The 18,125-nt window shown below is 42.9% G+C and overlaps 1 protein-coding gene and 1 pseudogene across 5 annotated transcripts in view; one reads left to right on the top strand and one right to left on the bottom strand.

Annotated features, from left to right (window-relative positions):
* The window catches only part of STRN3 (striatin 3), a 135,959-nt gene that overhangs the window by 112,347 nt on the left and 5,487 nt on the right, over positions 1-18,125 (bottom strand). The gene's annotated exons all lie outside the window — the stretch shown is intronic.
* Positions 15,288-15,584, top strand: LOC111552889 (annotated as a pseudogene).

The raw sequence follows: 18,125 nt of genomic DNA, 5'->3' as shown, positions 1-18,125 counted from the left end.
GGAAAAAAAAAAAAAAAACTCAAGCTGGATCATAGACCTTGCTATGGTTTGGATATCTGTCCCCTCCAAACCTCATTTGAAATTTGATTTCCAATGTTGGATGTGGGGCCTAATGGCATTTGGGTCATGGAGGGTGGATCCCACATGAATAGATTCATGCCTTCTCTGGAGGTGGCTAGCAAGTGAGTTCTCACTCTATTAGTTCCAGCAAAAGCTGACTGCTGCTCTCTCGCCATGTAAGCTCTGCACACACTGCTTTCTTTTGCCTTCAGCCATGAGTGGAAGCAGACTGAAGTCCTCATCAGATACAGATGCTCGATCTTGAACTTGCCAGCCAACAGAATTGAGTCAAATAAAACCATTTTTCTTTGTAAGTCACCCAGCGTGAAGTGTTCCTTATAGCAACACAAAATATAGACCTTAATGCAAAACACATCTTTCTACAAAACTAAACAAACAAACAAAAAAAAACTTGGTAGCAAAGGGAGATTTCTTGTAGAGGATACAAAAAGCACTAGTTGGCCAGGCATGGTGGTTCATGCCTATAATCCCAATACTTTGGGAGGTCAACACAGGCCTCCCAGGCACTCGAGCCCAGGAGTTCAAGATCAGCCTGGACAACCGAGTGAGACCCTGTATCAACAAGTTTCTGGGCGGGCGCAATAGCTCACACTTGTAATCTCAACACTTTGGGAGGCCAAGGCAGGCACATCACTTGAGCCCAACCAAGCATTCGAGACCAGCTTAGGTAGCATGGCGAAACCCCATCTCTACAAAAAATACAAAAAAATTAGCCAGGTGTGATGGCGTGTACCTATAGTCACAGCTACTCGGGAGGCTGAGAGGTGGGAAGATCACCTGAGCCCAGGAGGTTGAGGATGCAGTAAACCATGATCACACTGCCACACTCCAGTCCAGCCTAGGCAACAGGGCACAACCCTGGCTAAAAAAAAAAAGGTTAAAAAAAAAAAATTAGCAGAGCATGGTGGCACACACCTATAGTCCCAGCTACTTGGTAGGGAACTAAACTGGGAATCACTTAAGCCATTGCATTCCAGTCAGGGTGACAGAGCAAGACCCTGTCTGAAAAAGAAAAGTACTAGTTGTATTTCTAAAATAAGTTATAATACATAAAAATTTTTAAAAAGAGGTCTGCGCGGTGGCTCAGCCCTGTAATCCCAGCATTTTGGGAGGCCAAGGCGGGTGGATCACCTGAGGTAAGGAGCTCAAGATCAGTCTGGTCAACATGGTGAAACCCTGTCTCTACCAAAAATACAAAATTAGCTGGGTATGGTGGCATATGCCTGTAATCCCAGCTACTTGGGAGGCTGAGGCAGGAGAATTGCTTGAACCCGGGAGGCGGAGGCTGTGGTGAGCCGAGATCGCGCCATTGCACTCCAGCCTGGGCAACAAGAGTGAAACTCCATCTAGGGGAAAAAAAAAAAAAATTTAAAAAAGAATCTTGGGGGAAAGTGACCACATACTGTACACCAAAAATTACCTGAAACAGGTCTCAAACAATTTAGAAGTTAATTTTGCCAAGATTAAGGACACGCCTGGAAGAACTAAACAGGGAATCCCAGAAACAGTCATAATCTGTGCCTTTTCTCCAAAGATGATGCTGAGGGCTTCAGTATTTAAAGGGAAAAAGTGGGCTATAGGTGAAAAGAGGAAAGGTATGGAAATCCACATGTTGCAAGAAAAAAAGAGCAGCGCCGGGCACAGTGGCTCACCCCTATAATCCCAGCACTTTGGGAGGGTGAGGCGGGCAGATCATGAGGTAAAGAATTCGAGACCAGCCTGGCCAATATGGTGAAATCCTATCTCTACTAAAAATACAAAAATTAGCCGGGCGTGGTGGCACACACCAGAAGTCTCAGCTACTCAGAGGCTGAGGCAGAAGAATCGCTTGAACCCAGGGGTCAGAAGTTGCAGTGAGCCGAGATCACCCCACTGTACTCCAGCCTGGGCCACAGAGCGAGACTCCATCTTGGAGAAGGGATGGCAGGGCAGGAGCAGGTGGGAGAATAGTCAACTATGTATTTGTCTCATGATCAGAAAATGGCACCTTACATAAAGTAAACATAGAGTAGCTACCTGTGGAAATATTTAACCTTTTATCTGTAGCTATCTACTTATAAACAAAAGGAACAGCAATTTCTTGCATGACACAGCTTTCAGCTTAATATTTTTCCTTTGGCATAATGAATTGGGTTTTTGGTTTCCTCTCACAATACTAATAGAGATATAAAAAAGAATTGTGAAAAGATTCACTAACAGATGATTTGAAGAAATCTGACACCAAAGAATGCAACAGGGATAGAATATCCTGCAGGCAGGCTCTACTCAAAATACAAGAATGATAAACTCTCTTTTTACATAACTAAAATTTTTTAAATCACAAGGATGAACATCAGACAGAAAGTTATCTGGAGAGTCAGATAACCAATTATAAGTACAGCTCAGAAAACCTAGCTGGGCACAGTGGCTCACGCCCATGATCCCAGTACTTCGGGAGGCCGAAGCGGGTAGATCACTTGAGCTCAGGAGTTCAAGACCAGCCTGGCCAACATGGTGATACCCATCTCTACTAAAAATACAAAAATTAGCCAGTCGTGGTGGCACATACACGCCTGTAATCCCAGCTACTCAGGAGGGAGGCAGGAGAATCTCTTGAACCTAGGAGACAGAGGTTGCAGTAAGCCAAGATCGTACCACTGCACTCCAGCCTAGGTGACAGAGCAAGACTCTGTCTCAAAAAAAAAAAAAAGAAAAGAAACAAACAAGCAACAAAAAATGGCACTCTGAGGAAACCAATAAATCATGGAGAGAAAAATTCAACAACAAAAACTCTACTATGCTCAAAACATTTCATTATATAAAGGTAAAACCACCCTTTAAAAGAAATCTAGGCTGGGTATGGTGGCTCATGCCTGTAATTCTAGAACTCTGAAAGGCTGAGGCAGAAGGGCAGCTCTTGAGCCCAGGGTAGCTCTTGAGACTGCCCTGGGCAACACAGTGAGACCTCGTGTTTACTAAAATTAAAAAAGTAGCCCAGGCGTGGTGGCTCAAGCCTGTAATCCCAGCACTTTGGGAGGCCGGGGTGGGTGGATCACCTGAGGTTAGGAGTACAAGACCAGCCTGACCAATATGGTGAAACCCCAACACTACTAAAAATACAAAAAAAGGCTGGGCGTGGTGGTAGGCACCTGTAATCCCAGATGCTTGGGAGGCTAAGACAGGAGAATCACTTGAACCTGGGAGACAGGCTGCAGTGAGCCAAGATCACACCACTGCACTCCAGCCTGGGCAACAAGAGTGAAATTCCACCTCAAAAAAAGAAAAAAAAAAAAAAAAAAGCGGGAGGCTGAGGCAGGAGAACGGCGTGAACCCGGGAGGCGGAGCTTGCAGTGAGCTGAGATCGCGCCACTGCACTCCAGCCTGGGGAGACAGAGCGAGACTCCGTCTCAAAAAAAAAAAAAAAGAAAAAGAAAAAGAAATTCAAATCACACATACAAAAAAAACAAGGGATCTAGAATCAGAACAGCATCAAACCTTTGGAAAGGGACATGAAAGTTCAAAGACAAGAGAAACATCTTCAAAATGTTAATGTAGCCTGGTGCAATAGGGCAGGCCTGCAGTCCCAGCTACTCTGGAGGCAGAAGTGGAAAGACATGCTTGAACCTACTAAGTCAAGGCTGTAGTGGGCTATAAATGCACTTCTGAAGAGCGACTGCACTCCAGGCTGGGCAACAGAGTGAGACCCTGACTCTAAAATAAATAAATAAAGTTAAATAAAAGTGTATTTCCAAACTACCAATCAAGTGTGAAAATAAAATACAGACATTTTTTAAAAGAGGTTAAGACCCTAACATTTACCTCCTATCCAACTTTTCTCAAGAAACAATTAGATAACATTTCAGCAAAATGAAGGAGTAAGCCAAGAAAGGGTCCAATAAAAAGAAATTTCCGGAAGGACCGCAGCAGACATTAGTTTCAGGATAGTAACTCGATACTAAATCTTGAGAACAAGTCTACATCAGAGCAAGAACATGGATAGCTCTGGAAAGCAAGTCTTCTCCCGCTCCAAATATACACACAAAAGGCAGAACTGGTAGACAATGTGATGTGCTTGGGAGTCTTTAATTTAAAAACCCTAACAGTTATAGAACCTTTTGGAAATACAGCAACACACACCTAGAAAACTAGGCAAATTAAAAAAGGAGGCAAATAACTCCAAATAAAACAAAATATACAGAAAAGTAACCACAGTATACATCTTAAGAGTTACCTAGTAGGGCCGGGCGCGGTGGCTCAAGCCTGTAATCCCAGCACTTTGGGAGGCCGAGACGGGCAGATCACAAGGTCAGGAGATCGAGACCATCCTGGCTAACACGGTGAAACCCCGTCTCTACTAAAAAATACAAAAAACTAGCCGGGCGAGGTGGCGGGCGCCTGTAGTCCCAGCTACTCGGGAGGCTGAGGCAGGAGAATGGCGTGAACCCTAAAGGTGGAGCTTGCAGTGAGCTGAGATCCGGCCACTGCACTCCAGTTTGGGTGACAGAGCAAGACTCCGTCTCAAAAGAAAAAAAAAAAAAAAAAAGAGTTACCTATACTGAAATATTATCTATATTGGAATATGATGAAAGGAGATATAAGAGGTGTAATAAATCCTACTAACATAGTAAGAAGCCAAAACGTAATATTCAATATTGTCAGATGGCCAGGTGCAGGGGTTCACATCCATAAATCCAGCAACTGAGGAGGCCAAGGCCAAGGCAGGAGAACTGCTTGAGGCCAGGAGTTCAAGACCATCCTGGGCAAATAACAAGACTACATCTCTACAAAAATAAAAAACAATAGCCAGATGTGATGTCATTCACCTGTAGTCTCAGCTATGAGGAGGATCGTTTGAGCCTAGGAGTTCAAAGTTACAGTGAGCTATGATCCCACCACAGCACTCCAGCCTAGGCGGCAGAGTGAGACCCTATTTCTGAAGTAAATAAAAAATTGGGCCTGGCGTGGTGGTTCACACCTGTAATCCACGCACTTTGGGAAGCTGAGGTAGGAGGATCACCTGAGGTCAGGAGTTCAAGACCAACCTGGCCAACAACATGGTGAAACCAAGTCTCTACAAAATAAAATTTTGTAGAGCATGTACAAAAATAAAATAAAAATAAAATTTTGTAGAGCCGGGCATGATGGTGGGTGTCTGTAATCCCAGCTACTCAGGAGGCTGAGGCAGGATAATCACTTGAACCCAATAGGTGGGGGTTGCAGTGAGCCAAGATCACGCCATTGCACTCCAGCCTGGGTGACAGAGCAAGACTCCGTCTCAAAAAAAACAAAGAAAACAGAAAAAATTGGCTGGGTGCAGTGGCTTATGCCTGTAATTCTAGCAATCTGGGAGGCGGAGGCAGGTAGATCGCTTGAGTCAGGAGTTCAAGACCAGCCTGTACAACACAGCAAAACCCAGTCTCTATAAAAATACTAAAACCAGTTGGGCGTGGGAGGACACGCCTATAGGCCCAGCTGCTCGGGAGGCTGAGGTGGGAGGATCATGTGAGCCCAGGAGGTCAAGACTGCAGTGAGCCATGACCACACCACTGCACTCTAGACTGAATGACAGAGCAAGACCTTGTCTCAAAAAAATAAATAAATCTAAAAATTATATATTGCTGGCCGGGCGCAGTGGCTCAAGCCTGTAATCCCAGCACTTTGGGAGGCCGAGACAGGCAGATCACGAGGTCAGGAGATCGAGACCATCCTGGCTAACACGGTGAAACCCCGTCTCTACTAAAAATACAAAAACTAGCTGGGCGAGCTGGCGTGCGCCTGTAGTCTCAGCTACTCGGGAGGCTGAGGTAGGAGAATGGCGGAAACCCGGGAGGCGGAGCTTGCAGTGAGCTGAGATCCGGCCACTGCACTCCAGTCTGGGCGACAGAGCAAGACTCCGCCTCAAAAAAAAAAAAAAAAATTATATATTGCTAGATAGGATATTTTGCAGCATCATTTTTTTAAAAATGCCAGAGACAAGAAATAGTGGTAAGTCTATTATTTAAATATAAGTAAATATCACAAGAGCTGAAAGTGGTTGCTTTTGGAAAGCTGGTCTAGAGAGGTGGACTCAGTAGGGAACAACTATTTTGGCTGTAAGTATTGTAGTATTTACACACGTATTCTTTCAGTAAAATTTTAGAAATGGCTGGGTGCAGTGGCTTACATCTGTAATCCCAGCACTTTAGCAGGACAAGGCAAGTGGATCACTCAAGGTCAGGAATTTGAGACCAGCCTGGGCAACACAGTAAAATCTTGTCTCTACAAGAAAATACAAAAACTAGCTGGGCATGGTGGCGCACACCTATAGTCTCAGCTACTCAGGAGGCTGAGGATGAAGAACACTTGAGTCCAGGAGGTTTTGGTGGCAGTGAGCTGTGCCTGTGCCACTGCACTCCAGCCTGGGAGACAGAAAGAGATCATGTCTCAAAAAAAGAAAAAAAATTTAAGAAAAACAGTATCTTGTAAACACACAGAAAAAAGTAGATCTATGTATACTGAAATAAAACAATATTTAAAATAAATTAACTTAGTATGAGTTTCTTATCGATATATTCATCCCAACAATTATTTATTGCAACAATTATATGACTACTAGGCACTAGACATGAAAGGATATGAGATGACATATCTATACACACACACCAATACATACATATAGTTGTATATCAGAGTTTCCCAACCTCAGCAATTATTAACATTTTGGACTAATATTTTATTTGGGACATGGAGGGCTGTCCTATGCATGTTTAGCAGCATCCCTGTCCACTCCCCACTAAATGCCAGGAGCGCCTGCCTCCAACTGTGATAACCAAAAATGTCTCCAGACCTTGCCAAATAAGTGTCCAATGGGAGCAAAACTACCCCCAGTTGAAAATCACTTTTGTATGTGTATAGAAAAACCTCCGAAAAGACATGCACCCAAAAATATAGCAGTGGTTGTTCCTGGAAAATCAGAATTACAAAAAACCATTGCCTTTTTTTCCTTTTTTTTTTTTTTAACATTTCTATAACTTTAATTTTCATATAAATGTATTACTTTAACTACAAATAAAAATATGAAAAACTAATATAAAAACTCTCAAAATAAATAGAAGTGGCTAAATATAAACACAAAAAAATTTAAATACATCATAAAATAAAATCTTAGTAAGTAACAAAACATATTTAACAGCTTCTAAATAATCAGCAAAAAAGAAGCTGGGTGCTGATATCATGCCTGTTATTTCAGCATTTTGGGAGGCTGGGGTGGTAGGACTGCTTGAGACCAGATATTCAAGACCAGCCTAGGCAACATACTGAGACACCATCTCTACGAAAAAAAGAATTTTAAGTAGCTGCGCATGATGGCGTATGCCTGTAGTCCCAGCTTCTGAGGAGGCTGAGGCAGGAGGATTGCTTGAGCCCGGAAGGACAAAGCTACAGTGAGCCATGATCGATCACATCACCGCATTCAAACCTAGCCGATGGTATGAGACCCTGTCTCTAAAAAACAAAAGTTAAATAAAAAACAAAAGAAGAAATCGGTAAAGAAGGAAATAGGAAAAAGACAAACTAGTCTATAAATTCATTAAAACTAATATAATTGCTTTGTTTTATAACAAAGTATTTTTTCAACAATGACTATGTATTGGCATAAAGAATTCACTCCAGAAACTTACCAATTTTAAAAGAAAATAATCTATAATGTTTGGTGAGTCATTTTTTTTAAATAAGGAAAAGAGAAATGTTTCCAATAATCGCATCACCAAAAAATCACAAAGTATTTAAAAATATCTGAACTTTTTCAATGTACTTTTTTCATATAGCTGATTTATGGCACATAAAATTTATGTTTAGTTTACCGTAAGCATTGCATAGTCATTAAACATTCTTCATAAAAATTATTCATTTCGAAGGGATAAAGTACCCCCCCACAGTGCATTAATCTCAGGCAAAGATTCATTTTAACTGAAGTACCAGGTGTGCTGGCTTATGCCTGTAATCCCAACACTTTAGGAGGCCAAGGCGGGTGGATCACCTGAGGTCAGGAGTTCAAGACCAGCCTAGTCAGCATGGCGAAACCTTGTCTTTCCTAAAAATACAAAAATTAGCCAGGCGTGGTGGCGTATGTCTGTAATCCTAGCTACTCAGGAGGCAGAGGTGGGAGAATCACTTGAAACCAGGGCGGCAGAGGTTGCAGTGAGCCAAGATTGCACCACTGCACTCCAGCCTGGGCAACAGAGCAAGACTCCATCTCAAAAAAACAAAACAAACATTTTAATTGAAGTGATTTCTCTGATACTCCCTTTCCCATGACAGGGAGGGGAGAAAAATCATAATATAATAAAACCCAGAAAGTTTGTTTTCATTCCAGTATCAAATGAGGGGTTGACAAAGAGTATTCATTTACTCTATCCTATGGACTTTTTCTCCTAGTATATACACAACACAAAAGTTGTAAGTCAAGCTCTTATCTCTAACAGTTTAATGAGATGTCTTCGGCAATTTCACTTATTTAGCAAATATTTGGCAGACATCTATTATGTGCCAGACCCTTTACTCTCACACTGGGTATATACACCTGTAATCCCAGCATTTTGGGAGGCCGAGGTGGGTGGATCACTTAAGGACAGGAGTTCAAGACCAGCCTAGCCAATATGGCGAAACCCTGTCTCAACTAAAAATACAAAAAATTAGCTGGGCATGGGGGCGCACACCTGAAATTACAGCTACTCAGGAGGCTGAGGCACAAGACTTGCTTTAACCTGGGACGTGAAGGTTGCCATGAGCTAAGATGCCAATGCACTCCAGCCTGGGTGACAGAGCGAGATTGTGTCTCAAAAAAATAAAATTGCAAAACATGTTAAGTGCTAAGAAGGAAATGACCAAGGAGCAGTTACATATGTAAAATGTAAAGATTCATTAAAATAGAGGCTAGAATCTCAATCCTCATCTTTTTATTTATTTTTATTTGTTTATTTTTCACTTTTTTGAGGCAGTGGCTAATAGATGTAATCCCAGCACTTTGGGAGGCCAAGGCGGGCGGACCACCTGAGGTCAGGAGTCGGAGACCAGCCTGCCCAACATGGTGAAACGCTGTCTCTACCAAAAATAAAAAAAAATTAGTCAGGCATGGTGGCAGGCGCCTGTAATTCCAGCTACTTGCGAGGCTGAAGCAGAAGAATTGCTTGAACCCGGGAGCCGGAGGTTGCAGTGAGCTGAGATCGCGCAACTGCACTTCAGCATGGGCGACGGAGCAAGACTCCGTCTCAGAAAAAAAGAAAAAGAATACTAGTCCAGGCCACTGTGAAATATTTTTATTATCTAAGATGACTATCAGGGTCATATTGTTACCCTTATCCACTGTTACTCTCTCATATTATTTCTCTTTCCACCCACTTCATCCCGTTAATTATCTTTGTTTTCTCCTTCTCACTCGCTACTCTCCAGGATTTCGATGAAAGATAACTTAAATAAAATCAAGTCCCAGTTAACAGCTTTCAAAGCAAAAACATCCTAAGTTCAGATTTAAATGCAAGCCGTAAAATAAAGTATTACAAAAATTTTAAACTTTTCACAACTGCTAACAACTCTAACAACAGCAACAAAAAGGAAACACAATAGAGTTTGAGGCAACAAGACTGACTGCTCACACGTTTAAGAAAGAACACAGCTACAAACGTTTAATGAAAATTTAACACAACTGTCCAGCAACAGTGGATTAGGTGGATCAACTACGGCCCATCTACACAGAATACTATGCAGTTGTTAAAAAGAAGAGAGGATGTAGGGCCGGGCACAGCGGCTCACGCCTGTAATCCCAGCACTTTGGGAAACCGAGGAGGGTGGATCACGAGGTCAGCAGTAAGAGACTAGCCTGACCAACATGGTGAAACCCCATCTCTACCAAAAACACAAAAAAATTAGATGGGCGTGGTGGCGGGTGCCTGTAATCCCAGCGACTTGAGAGGCTGAGGCAGGAGAATCGCTTGAAACCGAAGGCAGAGGTTGCAGTGAGCTGAGATTGCACCACTGCACTCTACCCTGGGCAATAAGAAAAAAAGAAAAAAAGAAGTGAGGATGCTCTCTATTAGCAGGTTTGGAATGATCTCTCAACAATGCTAAATGAAAAAGGAAAGTAGGCAGTGGTTTACGCCTATAATCCCAGCACTTTGAGAGGCTGAGGTGGGCAGAATGCTTGAGCCCAGAAGTTCAAGACTAGCCTGGATAATATAGGGAAACCCCCATCTCTACAAAACAACAACAACAAAATAGTCAGGTGTGGAAGCATGTTCCTGTAGGCCCAAACTTGGAAGGCTGAAGTGGGAGGATCAATTGAGCCCAGGAGGTAGAGGTTACAGTGAGCCAAGATCGCATCACTGCACTCTGGCCTGGATGAAAGAGCAAGACCTCCATCTCAAAAAAAGAAAAAATTATAGTGAAAAATAGGTTATATAGTTTGCCACGTTGTACCAGAAAAGGACGAAAACATATTTGCTTTCATCTACCTACATAAAAAACACTACAGAGGGACACACACAGACTAAAAAAAAAGTAGTCGATTACTAACTTGGCAGTGGGGGTAGAAGACAGGATCATGGTGAGTATAAGACCTAATTTTGAACCACATATTACTTATTCAAAATACAATTATTTTTAATAGACAGAGTCTTTTACCAGGCTGAAGTGCAGTGACTTGATGACAGCTCACTATAGCTTCAAACTCCTGAGCTCAAGCAATCCTCTCGCCTGAGCCTCCAAAGCTAGGACTACAGGTGCACATCACTATGTCCGGCTAACTTTTTTCTTTTCTGTAGAAAGCGGGGAGTCTCACTATGTTGCCCAGGCTGGTCTCGAACTCCTGGCCTCAAACAATCCTCCTGCCTTGGCTTCTCAAAAGCAGTCATCATTACTATTATCACCCTTTTTTTTTTTGAGACAGTCTCAGTCTGTTGCCCAGACAAGAGTGCAGTGGTGCTATCATGGCTCATAGCAGCCTTGAACCCTTGGGCTCAAGTGATCCTCCCACCCTGGCTTCCCAAGTAGCTGAGACTACAGGCACAACATCATTGTGTCCAGCTAAATTTTTTAATTTTCTTGTAGAGACAGGGTATCACTTTGTTGCCCAGATTGGTCTTGAATTCCTGACTTCAAGTTATCCTCCTGCCTCGGTCTCCCAAAGTGCTGGGATTATACGAAGGAGCCTGTAAGTGTCCTGAAAGCGCAAAAATTGTTGTTGTTGTTGTTGTTGTTGTTGAGACAGTCTTGCTCTGTTGCCCAAGCTGGAGTGCAGTGATGTGATCTCGGCCCACTGCAACCTCCGCCTCCTGGGTTCAAGTGATTCTCCTGCCTCAGTCTCCTGAGTAGCTGGAATTACAGGTATGTGACATCACCCTCCTAATTTTTGTATTTTTAGTAGAGACGGGGTTGCACCACATTGGTCAGGCTGTTCTCGAACTCCTAACCTCGTGATCCACCTGCCTCGGCCTCCAAAAGTGCTGGGATTACAGGTATGAGCCACCACACCTGGCCAAAGTGCAAAATTTTTAATAGGAATTTTTAAGTCTTTTTATAAAATCTATCTAAAAGCAGTCCAAAATTTTACTGCACATTTATAATTGCTTTAATTCTAGTCTTTTAAATCTTGTTCACTGAAACCACTTAGGTGTTAATGCTATCTCAAGGTAATACCAGTACCTTGTGTTTACCTTGGTTCCACCGAACACAAGATACTGGTACTACCCTGAAACAGCATTACATATTGGTCAAAAGCACATCCTTTTTAAACCTTTTTTCTTTTTCATTACAAGAGCACAAACCCACTTAAAAAAAAAAAAAAGAGCAGGGTCTCACTCTGTTGCCCAGGCTGGAGTCTGTCGCCCAGGCTAGAGTACAGTGGCGCAATCTTGGCTCACTACAACTTCCACCTCCCAGGTTCAAGTGATTCTCCTGCCTCAGCCTCCCAAGTAGGTGGGATTACAAGCATGCGCCACAATGCCTGGCTACTTTTTGTATTTTTCTGTAGAGACAAGATGACCACGTTGGTCTCAAACTGGTCTCAAACTCCTGACCTCAAGTGACCCGCCCGCCTTGGCCTCCCAAAGTGCTGGGACTACAGGCGTAAGCGCCACCACGTCCGGCCTCACACCCACTTTTATTTATTTACTTTTCATTACTTTCCTTGAAGGATATTCTGTGTCCAGTAGCCTTACCAGGAAGGCTGCTTCAGAATTTGACACGAACCATGCCACTGTTTCCACATGTATGAGTTCCGTTTCCCCAATTACTCTAGTTTTGTTCCATTTGACTATGTTATTCTTTGTTTTATACACGTAAGCACATCTCTTAAATAGAATCCAGTTTCATCTTGAGCTTAAACACTTTCAATTTTTTTTTTTTTTTTTTGAGACGGAGTTTCATTCATCACCCAGGCTGGTGTACAATGGCACGATCTCGGCTCACTGCAACCTCCACCTCCCGGGTACAAGCAATTCTCCTGTCTCAGCCTCCCGAGTAGCTGGAACTACAGACATGTGCCATCACACTCAGCTAATTTTTTTGTACTTTTAGTAGAGACACGGTTTCACCATGTTGGTCAGGCTGGTCTCGAACTCCTGACCTCAGGTGATCCACCTGCCACGGCCTCCCAAAGTGCTGGGATTACAGGCATGAGCCACCGTGCCCAGCCAACACCCTCAATTTTAAGAAGAGGTGTATGCTCCTTTTGGCACTGCAGACCATACTCATAGCCAGGCCTTGGAAAGCAGCTGTCAAGACATTTACTTTTACAAGTTCAGTTTTGTTCCCACCAGTCCTCTACAGAACCTTGTGAGACAGGGACTCACTCTGTCACCCAGGCTGGAGTGCAGTGGAGCGATCATGGATCACAGTAGCCACAACCTCTGGGGTTCAAGCAATCCTCCATCTCACCCCTCCACCAGGTAGCTGGGACTTCAGGCACATGTTACCATGCCTAGCTTCAATACTGTTTTTCATTAGGGAAATGTAAATTAAAAACAGTGAGATACCAGTACGTAACTACCAAAATGGTTAAAATCCAAAACACTACAACTCCAAAAGCTAAAAGTGGAGCAATAATAATTCTCACTCATTACTGGTGGGAATGCAAAATGGTACAGCCATTTTGGAAGACCATTTGGCAGTTTCTTAATATAATCTTACCATATGATCCAACAATCACACTCCCTGGTATTTACTCAAATTACATGAAAACTCATACGTCCACACAAAACCTGCACATGGATGTTTATAGCCTTTACTCGTAATTGACAAAACTTGAAAGTAACCAAGATACCCTCCAAAAGGTGAATAGACAAACTGTGGTACATCCATAAATGGAATATTGTTCAGCACTAAAAAGAAATAACCCATAGAAAAGACAAGGAGAAGCCTTAAATGCACTGCTACTAAGTGAAAAGGCTACATATTATGATTCAAACTAAGGCCACTCTCTGTATCTAAGGGTTCCCCATTCACAGATTCAAACAATGGCAAGGCAAAAATATTCTGGAAAAACAAAAAATATATATATATATATATTTTGAGACAGAGTCTCGCTCTGTCACCCAGGCTGAAGTGCAGTGGCGTGATCTCAACTCACTACAACCTTCACCTCTGGGTTAAAGTGATTTTCCTGCCCTCAGCTTCCTGAGTTTACAGGAATTACAGGCATGTGCTGGGATTACAGGCATGTGCCACCACACCTGGCTAATTTTTGTATTTTTAGTAGAAACAGGGTTTCACCATATTGGCCAGGCTGGTCTCAAACTCCTGACCTTGTGATCCACCCGCCTTGGCCTCCTAAAGTGCTGGGATTACAGGCATAAGCCACCGCACCTGGGCAAAAAATAGTTTTTTAAAATTATAGCAACTAGCCAGGTGCAGTAGCTGACACCTGTAATCCTAGCACTCTGGGAGGCCGAGGAGGGCAGATCGTTTGAGTCCAGGAGCTTGAAACCAGCTTTGGCAACTTAGCAAAACTCTGTCTCTAGAAAAAACACAAAAATTAGTCAGGTGTGGTGGCGGGTGCCTGTAGTCCTAGTTACTCAGGAGGCTGAGATGGGAGGATCACCTGAACCCAGAGGTTGAGGCTGCAGTGAGCAGTGATTGTTTCACTGCCCTCCAGCCTGGGTGACAGACTGAGACCCTGTCTCAAATAAAAATTTTAAAAAAGTATAACAACTATTTACATAGCATTTAGATTGTATTAATTATAAGTAATCTAGAGATTTAAAATATACAGGAAGATGTGAATAAGTTACGAAGTCATTGCATTGAGGGACTTGAGCATCTAATAATTTTGTATACTGGAGGAGAACTCCTGGAACAAATTCCCCCCAAGAGTACCATGGGAAGGTATATGAATGTATTCTGGAAAAGGCAAAACGTTAGGTTAGGCGACTGCTTGTACTTTCTGGTAAACTTTGCTGTGAACCTAAAATTGCAATGGTCTTATGAGGGGTAGTGAGTGTGTACACACAAAAGTGAGCATACACAGTTATTTAGGCTGGGCATGGTGGCTCACATCTGTAATCCCAGCACTTTGGGAGGCCAAGGTGGGTGATCACTTGAGGTCAGGAGTTCGAGACCAGCCCGGCCAACATGGTGAATCCCCATGTCTACTAAAAATACAAAATAATTAGCTGGGCATGGTGGTGCATGCCTGTAATCCCAGCTACTCAAGAGGCTGAGGAAGGAGAATTGCTTGAACCTGGGAGGCAGAGGTTGCAGTGAGCCAGGATCACACCCACTGCACCCCAGCTTGGGCAACAAAACGCAACTCTGCCTCAATTAAAAAAAAAAAAGGAAATTAATTTAAATAAATGTAAAAGCATTTTGCAAAAAAAAAAAAAAACCTTAATAAAAATATACTTCAGGTCATGGGTAAAGAGTCTCTGCAGTCATGGCAACAGCCGAGGCAGGCTGCCTGCATAACAGCTGCCCGTGACGGGGAGAAGCTGCCAGTCTACATCAGCCTCGGTCATAGTAAGCTGCCGCCACAGGGCTAGCAGGGTGGGCACCATGTTGCATTCATCTTTGTACCCCCAGCATCTAGCAGTGTTGGCATGTAGTGGGCACTCCAAGAAATCTGTGTTGAATGAACAATACCTGTGACAAGCAAGCAAACTTTATTCTTTCTCGACCCTTGTTCCTATGACACACCTCCTCCTGCCACTGTCACTCCTTCAGAGCAGAGCTTCTCTAGGGAAGCTGGATGGGAAACACCTATGGTAACAGACATTCTGGGTGAAGAGGGACTGCACTTTGATGAGTTGAACAAGCTGTGGGTGTTGGACTCAGAGATTACCCAGTAGACTATAAAGCTCAAGAAAGAATGTAAGAACTTTGTGGACAAAATTGGCCAGTTTCAAAAAATCATTGGTGGTTTAATTGAGCTTGTTGATCAACTTGCAAAAGCAGCAGAAAATGAGAAGACGAAAGTCATCAGTGCCCAGAACTTGCTCAAATCAATAGCAGAGAGAAGCTCAACAACTTCAGAACTCTGTAACTTCAAGCACTTATAGAAGAAAAGAAAATTTAGGCCAGGCATGGTGGCTCACACCTGTAATCTCAGCATTTTGGGAGGCCAAGGTGGGCAGATCACCTGAGGTCAGGAGTTTGAGACCAGCCTGGCCAACATGGTGAAAGCCCATCCCTACGAAAACTTCAAAAAATTAGCCAGGCATGACACACCTGTAATCCCAACTACTCTGGAGGCTGAGGCATAAGAATCGTTTGAAACGGGGGTGGGTGGGGGGAATGGAGCCTGCAGTGAGCTGAGATCACACCACTGCACTCCAGCCTGGGCAACACAGCGAGACTCTGCCTCAAAAAAATAATAAAAAAAAATTTAAAAAAAAACAATGCCAGGCATAATAGCTCATGCTTTAATCCCAGCCTTCTTGAGACGCCAAGGTAGGAGGATTGCTTGAGGCCATGATCTCAAGACCAGCCTAGACAACATAGAAAGATCCCGTCTCTACTAAAAACAAAATTAGCCAAGCGTGGTGGCACCTGGACTATAGTCCAAGCTATTTGGGAGGCTGAGGTGGGAGGACCATTTGAACCCAGGAGTTTTGAGCCTGCAGTGAGCTACGATTGCACCACTGCACTCCAGCCTGGGCAACATAGCGAGACCCTGTCCCTTAAAAATAAATAAAATAATAGAAAATAATAATAATTTGGAATGGACAATGATTGGATAGAAGTACATACAGGTAAAACAAGACTGATCATGAGTTGTTACTGTTTAAGATGAGTGACAGGTTTGTGGGTGGTCACAATACTATATTATTTTCATACATGTTTGAAACTTTTCATAAAAAAAGCAAAGGAGGGTTATACATAATACAATCATATTTATGATATAAAGGATAAACTGTTAAGAGGTGCAATGGATGAAACAAACCTGTAAGGAGATTATCTCAAAGAATTCTGGCAGGAGGAGTACTCTGAACTAAGGCAATGTTAGTACAGAAACAAAAAGCACAGATTAAATCAGTTACTTCCTTAGGTCAGCAGTCAGGCTTCATGGGCATTTTAAGTAAAATTTTCTTACCCTTTTTGGAAAAAAACTGTAAGAGGCTCCATAGGTTTCATAATATATGCAAAGGGGACTACACAATCCCCCAAAAAATCAAGAATCAGTGAATTAGAATATATTTTAGGATACTGATGTTATCTATATTACTTAGCCTTCTGAATCATTATAGTCCAGTTTACACATTTTCCTTTTTAGAGACAGGGTCTCACTGTTGCCCAAGTTGGACTCCAGCTCCTGGGCTCAAGTGATCCTCTCACTTCAACCTCCCAAAGTGCTGGGACTACAAGCATGAGACACCACACCTGGCCAGTTCACACAGTTTAAATGAAGCTCTTTCCTACTTTAGAACTTCTGCTAAATGCTGTAGCTTCCAACTGGAATGCTCTTTGTACAATTAGGTATTCCTGATACTTCAGATCTAAAAGTATATATTTAGGAACTTTATGAGAATTAACTGTATTGAAGAACCTAAAATAATGTCATAGAAAGTGTTCAACAGGTCAGGCACAGTGGCTCACGCCTGTCATCTATCTCAGCACTTTGGGAGGCCGAGGTGGGCAGATCACTCGAGGTCAGGACTTCAAGACCAGCCTGGCCAACATGGTGAAACTCCGTCTCTACTAAAAATACAAAAATCAGCCGGGCGTGTTGGTGGGTGCTTGTAATTCCAGCTACTCAGAAGACTGAGGCATGAGAATCGCCTGAATCCAGGAGGTGAAGGTTGCAGTGAGCTGAAATGGCACCACTGCACTCCAGCCCGAGTGACAGAGCAAAAACTCTGTCTCTAAAAAAAAAAAAAAAGTGCTCAATAAATATTAGGTATTATCTGAAACTCCATTACATATACAGGTTTCCTATCACCATTTATTCTCTCAGCATTCTGTTAATTTGTTGTTTGTAACATTTCATTGGCCGGGCATGGTGGCTCATACCTGTAATCCCAACACTTTGGACTTTGGGAGGATGAAGAGGGAGACTCATTTGAGCCCAGGAGTTTGAAACCAGCCTGGGCAACAAACTGTGAACCCATCTGAACTAAAAATAAAAACAGCTTGGTGTGATAGCACATGTCTGTAGTCCCACCTACTCAGAAGGCTGCGGCAGGAGGATCACTTGAGCTGAGGAGGCTGAGGCTACAGTGAGCCATGTTGGCACCACTGCACTCCAGCCTGGGCAATGGAGCAGGACCCTCTCTTGAAAAAAAAAAAATTATTTCTAGAGTATAAGCTCCCTGAGGACAAAGTATTTGTCTCATACATCATTATACACCCAGGATCTAGCATAAAATCGCACTCAAATACCACCAAATAATCATGCTGGAATCAATAAAACTCACAGGCCAAACATACGCAGGGGGAAAGTTCAATGACCTCTATAGTACTAGGGATGGGGAGGATACTGTTAACTTTAATGCGGCAAGGAATAAAGAACGAACAAGTGTGTTTTGTCAAGGGGAAGAGGCAGGCACTTGAGATTAACTGAATGGATGCATTGAATTGGAGGAAGAAAAACTAAACAGGAA

The sequence above is a fragment of the Piliocolobus tephrosceles genome, chromosome 6, assembly GCF_002776525.5.
Source record: "Piliocolobus tephrosceles isolate RC106 chromosome 6, ASM277652v3, whole genome shotgun sequence".
In the NCBI taxonomy this organism is placed as follows: Eukaryota; Metazoa; Chordata; class Mammalia; order Primates; family Cercopithecidae; genus Piliocolobus; species Piliocolobus tephrosceles.
Note: the sequence above shows the minus strand (reverse complement) of the source record. Positions and strands in the feature narration are given on the sequence as shown.